Genomic DNA, 17,511 nt, shown 5'->3' with positions numbered 1-17,511 from the left:
CCAGCCCACCACAGCCCACCACAGCCCGTCCCAGCCCGTCTCCGCCCACCACAAACTGTCCTCGCCCACCACAGCCTGTCCCCGCCCAGCAAAATCTCTCCCCGCCCACCACAGCCCATCCCAGCCCACCACAGCTCACCACAAACCACCACAGCCCACCACAGCCCGTCCCAGACCATCCCAGCCCATCCCAGCCCACGACAGCATGTCACAGCCCGTCCCAGCCCACCGCAGCCCGTCCCAGCCCACAACAGCCAGTCCCAGCCCGTCCCAGCCCACCACAGCCCGTCCCAGCCCACCACAGCCCGTACCAGCCCACCACATCAAGTACCAGTCCGTCCTAGCCCACCACGGCTTGTCCCAGCCCACCACGGCCCGTCTCTGCTCACCACAGCACGTACCAGCCTGTCTCAGCCTACCACAGCCCGTCCCAGCATGTCCCAGCCCACCGCAGCCCGTCCCAGCCCACCGCAGCCCGTCCCAGCCCAGCGCAGCCCGTCACAGCCCAGCGCAGCCCGTCCCAGCCCAGCGCAGCCCGTCCCAGCCCACCGCAACCCGTCCCAGCCCGTCCCAGCCCACCACAGCCCGTCCAGGCTCACCAAAGCCCGTACCAGCCCACCACATCAAGTACCAGTCCGTCCTAGCCCACCACGGCTTGTCCCAGCCCACCACGGCCCGTCTCTGCTCACCACAGCACGTACCAGCCTGTCTCAGCCCACCGCAGCCCGTCCCAGCCCACCGCACCCCGTCCCAGCCCAGCGCAGCCCGTCCCAGCCCAGCGCAGCCCGTCCCAGCCCACCACAGCCCGTCACAGCCCGTCCCAGCCCACCACAGCCCGTCCCGGCTCACCACAGCTCGTCCCGTCCCAACACGGCCGACCACAGCCCATTACGGCCCACCACAGCCTGTCCCAGCCCACCACGGCCCGTCCCAGCCCACCACGGCCCGTCCCAGCCTACCACGGCCCGTCCCAGCCCACCTCAGCCCACCACAGCCCGTCCCAGCCCACCACAGCCTGTCCCAATTCACCACGGCCCGTCCCAGCCTACCACGGCCCGTCCCAGCCCACCTCAGCCCACCACAGCCCGTCCCAGCCCACCACAGCCTGTCCCAATTCACCACGGCCCGTCCCAGCCCACCACGGCCTGTCCCAGCGAACCGCAGCCCGTCCCAGCCCACCACAGCCCACCATAGTCAGTCCAAGCCCACCACAGCTCGTGCCTGTCCATCCCAGCCCACCACAGCCCACCACAGCCCGTCCCAGCCCACCACAACCCGTCCAAGCCCACCACAGGTCGTACCTATCCATCCCAGCCCACCACAGCCCACCACAGCCCGTCCCAGCCAACCAGAGCCAGTCCCAGCCCACCACAACACGTCCAAGCCCTCCACAGGTCGTACCTGTCCATCCCAGCCCACCACAGCCCGTGTCAGCCCGTCCCAGACCGTCCCAGCTCACCACAACCCACCACAGCCCGTCCCCGCCCAGCAGAGCCCGTCCCCGCGCAGAAGAGCCCGTCCCCGCCCAGCACAGCTCGTCCCAGCCTGTCCCAGGCCTTCCCAGCCCACCACAGCCCGTCCCGGCCCACCACAGCCCTGTCCGGCCCACCACGGCGCACCACAACCCACCACAACTTGTCCCAGCACACCACAGCCCGTCCTAGCCCACCACAGCCCGTCCCAGCCCACCACAGCCCGTCACAGCCCGTCCCAGCCCGTGCCAACCCGTCCCAGCCCGTCCCAGCCCACCACAGCCCGTGCCTACCCACCACAGCCCGTCCCAGCCCACCACAGCCCACCACAGCCCGTCCCAGCCCACCACAGCCCGTCTCCGCCCACCACAACCTGTCCTCGCCCACCACAGCCTGTCCCCGCCCAGCAAAATCTCTCCCCGCCCACCAAAGCCAATCCCAGCCCACCACAGCTCACCACAAACCACCACAGCCCACTACAGCCCGTCCCAGACCATCCCAGCCCATCCCAGCCCACGACAGCCCGTCACAGCCCGTCCCAGCCCACAACAGCCAGTCCCAGCTTGTCCCAGACCACCACAGCCCGTCCCAGCCCACCACAGCCCGTACCAGCCCACCACATCAAGTACCAGTCCGTCCTAGCCCACCACGGCCCGTCCAAGCCCACCACAGCCCGTCTCCGCTCACCACAGCACGTACCAGCCTGTCTCAGCCTACCACAGCCCGTCCCAGCATGTCCCAGCCCACCGCAGCCCGTCCCAGCCCATCACAGCTCGCCCCAGCCCGTCACAGCTCGTCCCAGACCTTCCCAGCCCACCACAGCATGTCCCAGGCCCCCACAGCCCACGACAGCCCGTCCCAGCCCACGACAGCCCGTCCCAGCCCACGACAGCCCGTCCCAGCCCACGACAGCCCGTCCCAGCCCACCACAGACCACTACAGCACACCACAGCCTACCGCAGCCCACCACAGCGCGTCCCAGCCCGTCACAGCTCGTCCCAGCCCGTCACAGCTCGTCCCAGCCCGTCCCAACCCACCACGGCCCGTCCCAGCCCACAACAGACCACCACAGTTCATCCCAGCCCGCCACAACCCGTCCCAAACCGCCACGGCCCGTCCCAGCCCACCATGGCCCGTCCTGGCCCACCACGGCCCGTCCCGGCCCACTACGCCCCGTCCCGGCCCACCACGGCCCGTCCCGGCCCACCACGGCCCGTCCCGGCCCACCACAGCCTTTCCCAGCCCACCACAGCCCGTTCCAGCCCACCACAGACCGTCGCAGCTCACCACAGAAAGTCCCAGCCCATCCCAGCCCACCACAACCCGTCCCAGCTTACCACAGCCCACCACAGCCCGTGTCAGCCCGTCCCAGCTCACCACAACCCACCACAGCCCGCTCCAGCCCGCCACAGCCTGTACCAGCCCACAACAGCCCGTCCCAGCCCACCACAGCCAGTGCCATCCCACCATGGCCCGTCCCAGCTTGTCGCAGCCCACCACAGCGCGTCCCAGCCCACCACAGCCAACCACAGCCAGTCCCAGCCCGTCCCAGCCCACCACAGCCCGTCCTAGCCCATCCCAGCCCACCACGGCCCGTCCCAGCCCACCACGGCACATCACAGCCCGTCCCAGCCCTCCACAGCACACCACAGCCCACTACAGCCCGTCCCAGCGCACCACAGCCCGTCCCAGCCCACCACAGCCCACCACAACCCGTCCCAGCCTGTCCCAGCTCATCCCAGCCCACCATAGCCCACCACAGTTTGTCCCAGCCCACCACAGCCCGTCCCAGCCCACCACAGGCCACTACAGCACACCACAGCCCGTCACAGCTCGTCCCAGCCCGTCACAGCTTGTCCCAGCCCTTCCCAGCCCACCACAGCATGTCCCAACCCACCACAGCCCACCACAGCCTGTCCCGGCCCACCAGAGCCCATCCCGGCTTACCACAGCCCGGCCCGGCCCACCACGGCCCGTCCCGGCCCGTCCCAGCCCACAGCCCGTCGCAGCTCACCACATCCCGTCCCAGACCTTGCCAGCCCACCACAGCCCACTACAGACCGTCCCAGCCCGTCCCAGCCCGTCCAAGCCCACCACAGCACGTCCCCACCCACCACAGCCCGTCCCTGTCCACCACATCCCGTCCCAGCCCACCGCAGCCCATCCCAGCCCACCACAGTCGACCACAGCCCGTCCCAACTCACCACAGCCCACCACAGCCCGTCCCGGCCTACCAGAGCCCGTCCCGGATTACCATGGCCCGTCCCAGCGAACCACAGCCCGTCCCAGCACACCACAACCCGTCCCTAGCCCAACACAGCCTGTCCCAGCCCGTGCCAGCCCATCCCAGCCCGTCCCAGCCAACCACAGCCCGTCCCCGCCCGTCCCAGCCCACCACAGACCAGCACAGCCCGTCCCAGCACACCACAGCCCGTCCCAGCCCGTCACAGCCCGTCCCAGCCCACCACAGACCGTCCCAGCCCACCACAGACCGTCCCAGCCCACCACAGACCGTTCCAGACCACCACAACCCGTCCCCGCCCACCACAGCCCGTCCCATCCCACCACAGCCCGTCCCAGCCCACCACAGCCCGTCCCAGCCCACCACAACCCATCCCAGCTCGTTCCAGCCCACCACAGCCCGTCTCAAGCTCAGCAGAACCCACCACAGCCCACCACAGCCCGTCCCAGCCCGTCCCAGACCACCACAGTCCACCACAGCCCGTCCCAGCCCACCACAGCCCGTCCCAGCCCGTCCCAGCTCATCCCAGCCCATCACAGCTGGTCCCAGCCCACCACAGCCCGTCCCAGCCCACCACGGCCCGTCCCTGATTACCACGGACCGTCCCGTCCCACCACTGCCCGTCCCGGCCCACCACGGCCCATCCCAGCCCACCACGGCCCGTCCCGGCCCACCACGGCCCGTCCCAGCCCACCACGGCCCACCACGACAGATCTCAACCCACCACAGCCTGCCACAGCCCACCACAGCCCTCCAAAGCCCTCCACAGCCCGCCCCAACCCACCACAGACTGTCTCAGCTCATCACAACCCAACACAGTGCACTACAGCCCGGCCCAGCCCACCACATCGTGTCCCAGCCCACCACAGCCCGTCTCAACTCACCACAGCCCGTCTCAACTCACCACAGCCCGTCCCAGACCACCACAGCGCGTCCACGCCCACCACAGCGCGTCCACGCTCACCACAGCACGTCCTAGACCACCACAGCCCGTCCCAGCCCACCACAGTGCGTCCCAGCCCACCACAGCGCGTCCCAGCCCACCACAGCACGTCCCAGCCCACCACAGCCCGTCCCAGCCCACCACAGCCCGTCCCAGCCCACCACAGCCTGTCCCAGCCCACCACAGCCTACAACAGCACGTCCCGGCCCACCAAAGCCCGTCCCAGCCCACTACGGTCCACCACGGCCCGTCCCGGCCCACCATGGTCCGTCCCGGCCCACCGTGGCCCACCTCAGCCCACCACTGCCCGTCCCAGCCCACCACTGCCCGTCCCAGCCCACCACAGCCCGTCCCAGCTCGTCCCAGCCCACCACAGGCCTTCCCAGCCCCTCCCAGACCCCCAGAGCCGGCCCAGCCCGTTTCAGCCCCTCCCAGACCGTCTCAGCTCACCACACCCCACCACAGCCCATCCCAGCGCACCACGGCCTTTTCCAGCCCACCAGAGCCCGTCCCAGTCCACCAGAGCCCGTCGCAACCTACCACAGCTTGTCCCGGCCCACCATAGCCCGTCCCAGCCCACCACAACCCGTCGCAGCCCACTGCGGCCCATCCCAGCCCACCACAGCCCGTCTTAGCCCGACCCAGCCCCCCACAGCCCGTCCCAACCTACCACAGTTCACCACGGCCCATCCCAGCCCACAATGGCCCACCACGGCCCACCACAGCCCGTCCCAGCCCACCACAATTCGTCCCAGTGCACCACAGCCCGTCCCAGCCCACCACAGCCCGTCACAGCCTACCACAGCCCGTCCCGGCACACCACAGCCCGTCCCGGCCCACCAGAGCCCGTCTCAGCACACCACAGCCCGTCCCGGCTCACCACAGACCGTTCCGTCCCACCACAGCCTACCACAGCCCGTCCCAGCCCACCACAGCCCGTCCCAGCCCACCACAGGCCACTACAGCACACCACAGGCTACCGTAGACCACCACAGCCCGTCCCAGCCCACCACAGCCTGTCCCGTCCCACCACAGCCCACCACAGCCCGTCCCAGCCCGCCACAGCCCGTCCCAGCCCACCACAGCCCACCATAGCCCAATACAGCCCACCACAGCCCGTCCCAGCCCGTCCCAGCCCATCTCAGCTCACCACAACCCACCACAACCCGTCCAAGCCCACCACAGCCCATTACAGCTCTTTCCATCCTGTTCCAGCCCAGCAGAGCCCGTTCCAGCCCACCAGAGCCCACCAAAGCCCATCCCCGCCCAACACAGCCCGTCCCCGCTCACCACAGCCTGTCCCCGCCCACCACAACTTGACCCGGCCCACTACAGCCCGGCCCGGCCCACCACGGCCCGTCACGGCCAACCAAGGCCAGTCCTGGCCCACCACGGCCCGTCCTGGCCCACCACGGCCCGTCCCAGCCCACCACAGCTTGTCCCAGCCCACCACGTCCGACCACAGCCCACCACGGCCCACCACAACCCACCACGGCTTACCACAGCCCACCACAGGTCACCACGGCACACCACGGCACGTCATAGCCCACCACAGCCTGTCCCAGCCCACCACGGCCCACCACAGCCCACCACGGCCCACCGCATCCCGTCCCAGCCCACCACAGCCCGTCCCAGCCCACCACAGCCCATCCCAGGCCACCACAGCCGGTCCCAGCCCGTCACAGCTCGTCCCAGCCCATCACAGCCCGTCCCAGCCCACCACGGCCCGTCCCTGATTACCATAGCCCGTCCCGGCCCACCACGGCCCGTCCCGGCCCACCACGGCCCGTCCCAGCACACCACGGCCCACCACGACAGATCACAACCCACCACAGCCTGTCCAAGCCCACCACAGCCCTCCACAGCTCTCCACAGCACGTCCCAACCCACCACAGACTGTCTCAGCTCATCACAACCCAACACAGCGCACCAGAGCCCATCCCAACCCACCACAGCCCGGCCCAGCCCACCAAATCGTGTCCCAGCACACCACAGCCCGTCTCAACTCACCACAGCCTGTCCCAGCCCACCACAACCCACCACAGCCAAACACGGCCCACCACAGCCCGTCCCAGCCCACCACAGCTTGTCCCAGCCCACCACAGCCCGTCCCAGCCCACCACAGGACACTACAGCACACCACAGCCTACCGCAGACCACCACAGCCCGTCCCAGCCCACCACAGCCCTTCCCAGCCCTTCACAGCCCACCTCAGCCCACCACAGCCCGTCCCAGCCCACCACAGCCCGTCCCAGCCCACCACAGCCCGTCCCAGCCCGTCCCAGCCCACCACAGCCCGTCCCAGCCCACCACAGCCCGTCCCAGCCCACCACAGGCCACTACAGCACACCACAGGCTACCGTAGACCACCACAGCCCGTCCCAGCCCACCACAGCCTGTCCCGTCCCAGCACAGCCCACCACAGCCCGTCCCAGCCCGCCACAGCCCACCATAGCCCAATACAGCCCACCACAGCCCGTCCCAGCCCGTCCCAGCCCATCTCAGCTCACCACAACCCACCACAACCCGTCCAAGCCCACCACAGCCCATTACAGCTCTTTCCATCCTGTTCCAGCCCAGCAGAGCCCGTTCCAGCCCACCAGAGCCCACCAAAGCCCATCCCCGCCCACCACAGCCCGACCCAGCCCCCCACAGCCCGTCCCAACCTACCACAGTTCACCACGGCCCATCCCAGCCCACAATGGCCCACCACGGCCCACCACAGCCCGTCCCAGCCCACCACAATTCGTCCCAGTGCACCACAGCCCGTCCCAGCCCACCACAGCCCGTCACAGCCTACCACAGCCCGTCCCGGCACACCACAGCTCGTCCCGGCCCACCAGAGCCCGTCTCAGCACACCACAGCCCGTCCCGGCTCACCACAGACCGTTCCGTCCCACCACAGCCTACCACAGCCCGTCCCAGCCCACCACAGCCCGTCCCAGCCCACCACAGGCCACTACAGCACACCACAGGCTACCGTAGACCACCACAGCCCGTCCCAGCCCACCAAAGCCTGTCCCGTCCCACCACAGCCCACCATAGCCCAATACAGCCCACCACAGCCCGTCCCAGCCCGTCCCAGCCCATCTCAGCTCACCACAACCCACCACAACCCGTCCAAGCCCACCACAGCCCATTACAGCTCTTTCCATCCTGTTCCAGCCCAGCAGAGCCCGTTCCAGCCCACCAGAGCCCACCAAAGCCCATCCCCGCCCAACACAGCCCGTCCCCGCTCACCACAGCCTGTCCCCGCCCACCACAACTTGACCCGGCCCACTACAGCCCGGCCCGGCCCACCACGGCCCGTCACGGCCAACCAAGGCCAGTCCTGGCCCACCACGGCCCGTCCCGGCCCACCACGGCCCGTCCCAGCCCACCACGTCCGACCACAGCCCACCACGGCCCACCACAACCCACCACGGCTTACCACAGCCCACCACAGTTCACCACGGCACACCACGGCACGTCATAGCCCACCACAGCCTGTCCCAGCCCACCACGGCCCACCACAGCCCACCACGGCCCACCGCATCCCGTCCCAGCCCACCACAGCCCGTCCCAGCCCACCACAGCCCATCCCAGGCCACCACAGCCGGTCCCAGCCCGTCACAGCTCGTCCCAGCCCATCACAGCCCGTCCCAGCCCACCACGGCCCGTCCCTGATTACCATAGCCCGTCCCGGCCCACCACGGCCCGTCCCGGCCCACCACGGCCCGTCCCAGCACACCACGGCCCACCACGACAGATCACAACCCACCACAGCCTGTCCAAGCCCACCACAGCCCTCCACAGCTCTCCACAGCACGTCCCAACCCACCACAGACTGTCTCAGCTCATCACAACCCAACACAGCGCACCAGAGCCCATCCCAACCCACCACAGCCCGGCCCAGCCCACCAAATCGTGTCCCAGCACACCACAGCCCGTCTCAACTCACCACAGCCTGTCCCAGCCCACCACAACCCACCACAGCCAAACACGGCCCACCACAGCCCGTCCCAGCCCACCACAGCTTGTCCCAGCCCACCACAGCCCGTCCCAGCCCACCACAGGACACTACAGCACACCACAGCCTACCGCAGACCACCACAGCCCGTCCCAGCCCACCACAGCCCTTCCCAGCCCTTCACAGCCCACCTCAGCCCACCACAGCCCGTCCCAGCCCACCACAGCCCGTCCCAGCCCACCACAGCCCGTCCCAGCCCGTCCCAGCCCACCACAGCCCGTCCCAGCCCACCACAGCCCGTCCCAGCCCACCACAGGCCACTACAGCACACCACAGGCTACCGTAGACCACCACAGCCCGTCCCAGTCCACCACAGCCTGTCCCGTCCCAGCACAGCCCACCACAGCCCGTCCCAGCCCGCCACAGCCCGTCCCAGCCCACCACAGCCCACCATAGCCCAATACAGCCCACCACAGCCCGTCCCAGCCCGTCCCAGCCCATCTCAGCTCACCACAACCCACCACAACCCGTCCAAGCCCACCACAGCCCATTACAGCTCTTTCCATCCTGTTCCAGCCCAGCAGAGCCCGTTCCAGCCCACCAGAGCCCACCAAAGCCCATCCCCGCCCAACACAGCCCGTCCCCGCTCACCACAGCCCGTCCCAGGCCACCACAGCCCTTCCCTGCTCACCACAGCCTGTCCCCGCCCACCACAACTTGACCCGGCCCACTACAGCCCGGCCCGGCCCACCACGGCCCGTCACGGCCAACCAAGGCCAGTCCTGGCCCACCACGGCCCATCCTGGCCCACCACGGCCCGTCCCAGCCCACGACAGCTTGTCCCAGCCCACCACGTCCGACCACAGCCCACCACGGCCCACCACAACCCACCACGGCTTACCACAGCCCACCACAGTTCACCACGGCACACCACGGCACGTCATAGCCCACCACAGCCTGTCCCAGCCCACCACGGCCCACCACAGCCCACCACGGCCCACCGCATCCCGTCCCAGCCCACCACAGCCCGTCCCAGCCCACCACAGCCCATCCCAGGCCACCACAGCCGGTCCCAGCCCGTCACAGCTCGTCCCAGCCCATCACAGCCCGTCCCAGCCCACCACGGCCCGTCCCTGATTACCATAGCCCGTCCCGGCCCACCACGGCCCGTCCCAGCACACCACGGCCCACCACGACAGATCACAACCCACCACAGCCTGTCCAAGCCCACCACAGCCCTCCACAGCTCTCCACAGCACGCCCCAACCCACCACAGACTGTCTCAGCTCATCACAACCCAACACAGTGCACCAGAGCCCATCCCAACCCACCACAGCCCGGCCCAGCCCACCAAATCGTGTCCCAGCACACCACAGCCCGTCTCAACTCACCACAGCCTGTCCCAGCCCACCACAACCCACCACAGCCAAACACGGCCCACCACAGCCCGTCCCAGCCCACCACAGCTTGTCCCAGCCCACCACAGCCCGTCCCAGCCCACCACAGGACACTACAGCACACCACAGCCTACCGCAGACCACCACAGCCCGTCCCAGCCCACCACAGCCCGTCCCAGCCCTCCACAGCCCACCTCAGCCCACCACAGCCCGTCCCAGCCCACCACAGCCCGTCCCAGCCCACCACAGCCCGTCCCAGCCCGTCCCAGCCCACCACAGCCCGTCCCAGCCCACCACAGCCCGTCCCAGCCCACCACAGCCCATCCCAGCACACCACAGCCTACCACAGCACGTACCGGCCCACCAGAGCCCGTCCCAGCCCACCACAGCGCGTCGCAGCCCACCACAGCGCGTCCCAGCCCACCACAGCGCGTCCCAGCCCACCACAGCCCGTCCCAGCCCACCACAGCGCGTCCCAGCCCACCACAGCCCGTCCCAGCCCACCACAGCCCGTCCCAGCCCACCACAGCCCGTCCAAGCCCACCACAGCCCGTCCCAGCCCATCACAGCCCGTCCCAACCCACCACGGCCCGTCCCTGATTACCATAGCCCGTCCCGGCCCACCACGGCCCGTCCCGGCCCACCACGGCCCACCACGACAGATCACAACCCACCACAGCCTGTCCAAGCCCACCACAGCCCTCCACAGCTCTCCACAGCACGTCCCAACCCACCACAGACTGTCTCAGCTCATCACAACCCAACACAGCGCACCAGAGCCCATCCCAACCCACCACAGCCCGGCCCAGCCCACCAAATCGTGTCCCAGCACACCACAGCCCGTCTCAACTCACCACAGCCTGTCCCAGCCCACCACAACCCACCACAGCCAAACACGGCCCACCACAGCCCGTCCCAGCCCACCACAGCTTGTCCCAGCCCACCACAGCCCGTCCCAGCCCACCACAGGACACTACAGCACACCACAGCCTACCGCAGACCACCACAGCCCGTCCCAGCCCACCACAGCCCGTCCCAGCCCTCCACAGCCCACCTCAGCCCACCACAGCCCGTCCCAGCCCACCACAGCCCGTCCCAGCCCACCACAGCCCGTCCCAGCCCGTCCCAGCCCACCACAGCCCGTCCCAGCCCACCACAGCCCGTCCCAGCCCACCACAGGCCACTACAGCACACCACAGGCTACCGTAGACCACCACAGCCCGTCCCAGTCCACCACAGCCTGTCCCGTCCCAGCACAGCCCACCACAGCCCGTCCCAGCCCGCCACAGCCCGTCCCAGCCCACCACAGCCCACCATAGCCCAATACAGCCCACCACAGCCCGTCCCAGCCCGTCCCAGCCCATCTCAGCTCACCACAACCCACCACAACCCGTCCAAGCCCACCACAGCCCATTACAGCTCTTTCCATCCTGTTCCAGCCCAGCAGAGCCCGTTCCAGCCCACCAGAGCCCACCAAAGCCCATCCCCGCCCAACACAGCCCGTCCCCGCTCACCACAGCCCGTCCCAGGCCACCTCAGCCCTTCCCTGCTCACCACAGCCTGTCCCCACCCACCACAACTTGACCCGGCCCACTACAGCCCGGCCCGGCCCACCACGGCCCGTCACGGCCAACCAAGGCCAGTCCTGGCCCACCACGGCCCGTCCTGGCCCACCACGGCCCGTCCCAGCCCACCACAGCTTGTCCCAGCCCACCACGTCCGACCACAGCCCACCACGGCCCACCACAACCCACCACGGCTTACCACAGCCCACCACAGTTCACCACGGCACACCACGGCACGTCATAGCCCACCACAGCCTGTCCCAGACCACCACGGCCCACCACAGCCCACCACGGCCCACCGCATCCCGTCCCAGCCCACCACAGCCCGTCCCAGCCCACCACAGCCCATCCCAGGCCACCACAGCCGGTCCCAGCCCGTCACAGCTCGTCCCAGCCCATCACAGCCCGTCCCAGCCCACCACGGCCCGTCCCTGATTACCATAGCCCGTCCCGGCCCACCACGGCCCGTCCCAGCACACCACGGCCCACCACGACAGATCACAACCCACCACAGCCTGTCCAAGCCCACCACAGCCCTCCACAGCTCTCCACAGCACGCCCCAACCCACCACAGACTGTCTCAGCTCATCACAACCCAACACAGTGCACCAGAGCCCATCCCAACCCACCACAGCCCGGCCCAGCCCACCAAATCGTGTCCCAGCACACCACAGCCCGTCTCAACTCACCACAGCCTGTCCCAGCCCACCACAACCCACCACAGCCAAACACGGCCCACCACAGCCCGTCCCAGCCCACCACAGCTTGTCCCAGCCCACCACAGCCCGTCCCAGCCCACCACAGGACACTACAGCACACCACAGCCTACCGCAGACCACCACAGCCCGTCCCAGCCCACCACAGCCCGTCCCAGCCCTCCACAGCCCACCTCAGCCCACCACAGCCCGTCCCAGCCCACCACAGCCCGTCCCAGCCCACCACAGCCCGTCCCAGCCCGTCCCAGCCCACCACAGCCCGTCCCAGCCCACCACAGCCCGTCCCAGCCCACCACAGCCCATCCCAGCACACCACAGCCTACCACAGCACGTACCGGCCCACCAGAGCCCGTCCCAGCCCACCACAGCGTGTCGCAGCCCACCACAGCGCGTCGCAGCCCACCACAGCCCGTCCCAGCCCACCACAGCCCGTCCCAGCCCACCACAGCGCGTCCCAGCCCACCACAGCCCGTCCCAGCCCACCACAGCCCGTCCCAGCCCACCACAGCCCGTCCAAGCCCACCACAGCCCGTCCCAGCACACCACAGCTTACAACAGCACGTCCCGGCCCACCAAAGCCCGTCCCAGCCCACTACGGTCCACCACGGCCCGTCCAGGCCCATCACCGCCCGTCCCAGCACACCACGGACCGTCCCAGCCCACCACAGCCCGTCCCAGCCCTTCCCAGCCCACCACAGCGCGTCCCAGCCCACCACAGCCCGTCCCAGCCCACCACAGCCCGTCCCAGCCCACCACAGCCCGTCCCAGCACACCACAGCCCGTCCCAGCACACCACAGCCTACAACAGCACGTCCCGGCCCACCAAAGCCCGTCCCAGCCCACTACGGTCCACCACGGCCCGTCCAGGCCCATCACCGCCCGTCCCGGCCCACCATGGTCCGTCCCGGCCCACTGCGGCCCACCTCAGCCCACCACAGCCTGTCCCAGCCCACCACAGCCCGTCCCAGCCCACCACTGCCCGTCCCAGCCCACCACTGCCCGTCCCAGCCCACCACTGCCCGTCCCAGCCCACCACTGCCCGTCCCAGCCCGTCCCAGCTCGTCCCAGCCCACCACAGGCCTTCCCAGCCCCTCCCAGACCCCCAGAGCCGGCCCAGCCCGTTTCAGCCCCTCCCAGACCGTCTGAGCTCACCACACCCCACCACAGCCCATCCCAGCCCATCACGGCCTGTTCCAGCCCACCAGAGCCCGTTCCAGTCCACCAGAGCCCGTCCCAACCTACCACAGCTTGTCCCGGCCCACCATAGCCCGTCCCAGCCCGCCACAGCCCGTCCCAGCCCACTGCGACCCGTCCCAGCCCACCACAGCCCGTCTTAGCCCGACCCAGCCCCCCACAGCCCGTCCCAACCCACCACAGTTCACCACGGCCCGTCCCAGCCCACAACGGTCCACCACGGCTCACCACAGCCCGTCCCAGCCCACCACAATTCGTCCCAGTGCACCACAGCGCGTCCCAGCCCACCACAGCCCGTCCCGGCACACCACAGCCCATCCCATCCCACCACAGCCCGTCCCGTCCCACCACAGCCCGTCCCGTCCCACCACAGCCCGTCCCGTCCCACCACAGCCCGTCCCGGCCCACCACAGCCCGTCCCGGCCCACCACGGCCCGTCACGGCCCACCAGAGCCCGTCTCAGCACACCACAGCCCGTCCCAGCCCACCACAGCCCATCCCGTCCCACCACAGCCCACCAAAGCCCGTCCCAGACCACCACAGCCCAATACAGCCCACCACAGCCCAATACAGCACACCACAGGCTACCGTAGACCACCACAGCCCGTCCCAGCCCACCACAGCCCATCCCGGCCCACCACAGTCCACCACAGCGCGTCCCAGCCTGCCACAGCCCGTCCCAGCCCGCCACAGCCCAATACAGCCCACCACAGCCCAATACAGCCCACCACAGCCAGTCTCAGCTCACCACAACCCACCACAGCCCGTCCAAGCCCACCACAGCCCATTACAGCTTACCACAGCCCGTCCCAGCCCACCAGACCCCGTTCCAGCCCACCAGAGCCCACCAAAGCCCGTCCCCGCCCACCACAGCCTGTCCCCGCTCACCACAGCCCGTCCCAGCCCTTCCCAGGCCACCACAGCCCTTCCCTGCTCACCACAGCCTATCCCCGCCCACCACAACTTGTCCCCGCTCACTACAGCCCGGCCCAGCCCACCACGGCCCGTCATGGCCAACCAAGGCTGGTCCTGGCCCACCACAGCCCGTCCCAGCCCTTCCCAGCCCACCGCAGCGCGTGCCAGCCCACCACAGCCCGTCACCAGCCCACCACAGCCTACAACAGCACGTCCCGGCCCACCAAAGCCCGTCCCAGCCCACTACGGTCCACCACGGCCCGTCCCGGCCCACCATGGTCCGTCCCGGCCCACCATGGTCCGTCCCGGCCCACCGTGGCCCACCTCAGCCCACCACTGCCCGTCCCAGCCCACCACTGCCCGTCCCAGCCCACCACAGCCCGTCCCAGCCCGTCCCAGCTCGTCCCAGCCCACCACAGGCCTTCCCAGCCCCTCCCAGACCCCCAGAGCCGGCCCAGCCCGTCCCAGCCCCTCCCAGACCGTCTCAGCTCACCACACCCCACCACAGCCCATCCCAGCCCACCACGGCCTGTTCCAGCCCACTGCGGCCCATCCCAGCCCACCACAGCCCGTCTTAGCCCGACCCAGCCCCCCACAGCCCGTCCCAACCTACCACAGTTCACCACGGCCCATCCCAGCCCACAATGGCCCACCACGGCCCACCACAGCCCGTGCCAGCCCACCACAATTCGTCCCAGTGCACCACAGCGCGTCCCAGCCCACCACAGCCCGTCACAGCCTACCACAGCCCGTCCCGGCACACCACAGCCCGTCCCGGCCCACCAGAGCCCGTCTCAGCACACCACAGCCCGTCCCGGCTCACCACAGACCGTTCCGTCCCACCACAGCCTACCACAGCCCGTCCCAGCCCACCACAGCCCGTCCCAGCCCACCACAGGCCACTACAGCACACCACAGGCTACCGTAGACCACCACAGCCCGTCCCAGCCCACCACAGCCTGTCCCGTCCCAGCACAGCCCACCACAGCCCGTCCCAGCCCGCCACAGCCCGTCCCAGCCCACCACAGCCCACCATAGCCCAATACAGCCCACCACAGCCCGTCCCAGCCCGTCCCAGCCCATCTCAGCTCACCACAACCCACCACAACCCGTCCAAGCCCACCACAGCCCATTACAGCTCTTTCCATCCTGTTCCAGCCCAGCAGAGCCCGTTCCAGCCCACCAGAGCCCACCAAAGCCCATCCCCGCCCAACACAGCCCGTCCCCGCTCACCACAGCCCGTCCCAGGCCACCACAGCCCTTCCCTGCTCACCACAGCCTGTCCCCGCCCACCACAACTTGACCCGGCCCACTACAGCCCGGCCCGGCCCACCACGGCCCGTCACGGCCAACCAAGGCCAGTCCTGGCCCACCACGGCCCGTCCTGGCCCACCACGGCCCGTCCCAGCCCACCACAGCTTGTCCCAGCCCACCACGTCCGACCACAGCCCACCACGGCCCACCACAACCCACCACGGCTTACCACAGCCCACCACAGTTCACCACGGCACACCACGGCACGTCATAGCCCACCACAGCCTGTCCCAGCCCACCACGGCCCACCACAGCCCACCACGGCCCACCGCATCCCGTCCCAGCCCACCACAGCCCGTCCCAGCCCACCACAGCCCATCCCAGGCCACCACAGCCGGTCCCAGCCCGTCACAGCTCGTCCCAGCCCATCACAGCCCGTCCCAGCCCACCACGGCCCGTCCCTGATTACCACAGCCCGTCCCGGCCCACCACGGCCCGTCCCGGCCCACCACGGCCCGTCCCAGCACACCACGGCCCACCACGACAGATCACAACCCACCACAGCCTGTCCAAGCCCACCACAGCCCTCCACAGCTCTCCACAGCACGTCCCAACCCACCACAGACTGTCTCAGCTCATCACAACCCAACACAGCGCACCAGAGCCCATCCCAACCCACCACAGCCCGGCCCAGCCCACCAAATCGTGTCCCAGCACACCACAGCCCGTCTCAACTCACCACAGCCTGTCCCAGCCCACCACAACCCACCACAGCCAAACACGGCCCACCACAGCCCGTCCCAGCCCACCACAGCTTGTCCCAGCCCACCACACCCCGTCCCAGCCCACCACAGGACACTACAGCACACCACAGCCTACCGCAGACCACCACAGCCCGTCCCAGCCCACCACAGCCCGTCCCAGCCCTTCACAGCCCACCTCAGCCCACCACAGCCCGTCCCAGCCCACCACAGCCCGTCCCAGCCCGTCCCAGCCCACCACAATTCGTCCCAGCCCACCACAGCCCGTCCCAGCCCACCACAGCCCATCCCAGCACACCACAGCCTACCACAGCACGTACCGGCCCACCAGAGCCCGTCCCAGCCCACCACAGCGCGTCGCAGCCCACCACAGCCCGTCCCAGCCCACCACAGCCCGTCCCAGCCCACCACAGCCCGTCCCAGCCCACCACAGCCCGTCCAAGCCCACCACAGCCCGTCCCAGCACACCACAGCTTACAACAGCACGTCCCGGCCCACCAAAGCCCGTCCCAGCCCACTACGGTCCACCACGGCCCGTCCAGGCCCATCACCGCCCGTCCCAGCCCACCACGGCCCGTCCCAGCCCACCACAGCCCGTCCCAGCCCTTCCCAGCCCACCACAGCGCGTCCCAGCCCACCACAGCCCACCACAGCCCGTCCCAGCCCACCACAGCCCGTCCCAGCCCACCACAGCCCGTCCCAGCACACCACAGCCTACAACAGCACGTCCCGGCCCACCAAAGCCCGTCCCAGCCCACTACGGTCCACCACGGCCCGTCCAGGCCCATCACCGCCCGTCCCGGCCCACCATGGTCCGTCCCGGCCCACCGCGGCCCACCTCAGCCCACCACAGCCTGTCCCAGCCCACCACAGCCCGTCCCAGCCCACCACTGCCCGTCCCAGCCCACCACTGCCCGTCCCAGCCCACCACTGCCCGTCCCAGCTCGTCCCAGACCACCACAGGCCTTCCCAGCCCCTCCCAGACCCCCAGAGCCGGCCCAGCCCGTTTCAGCCCCTCCCAGACCGTCTGAGCTCACCACACTCCACCACAGCCCATCCCAGCCCATCACGGCCTGTTCCAGCCCAGCAGAGGCCGTTCCAGT

Source organism: Falco cherrug, chromosome 21 (assembly GCF_023634085.1).
Source record: "Falco cherrug isolate bFalChe1 chromosome 21, bFalChe1.pri, whole genome shotgun sequence".
NCBI lineage: Eukaryota > Metazoa > Chordata > Aves > Falconiformes > Falconidae > Falco > Falco cherrug.
Note: the sequence above shows the minus strand (reverse complement) of the source record.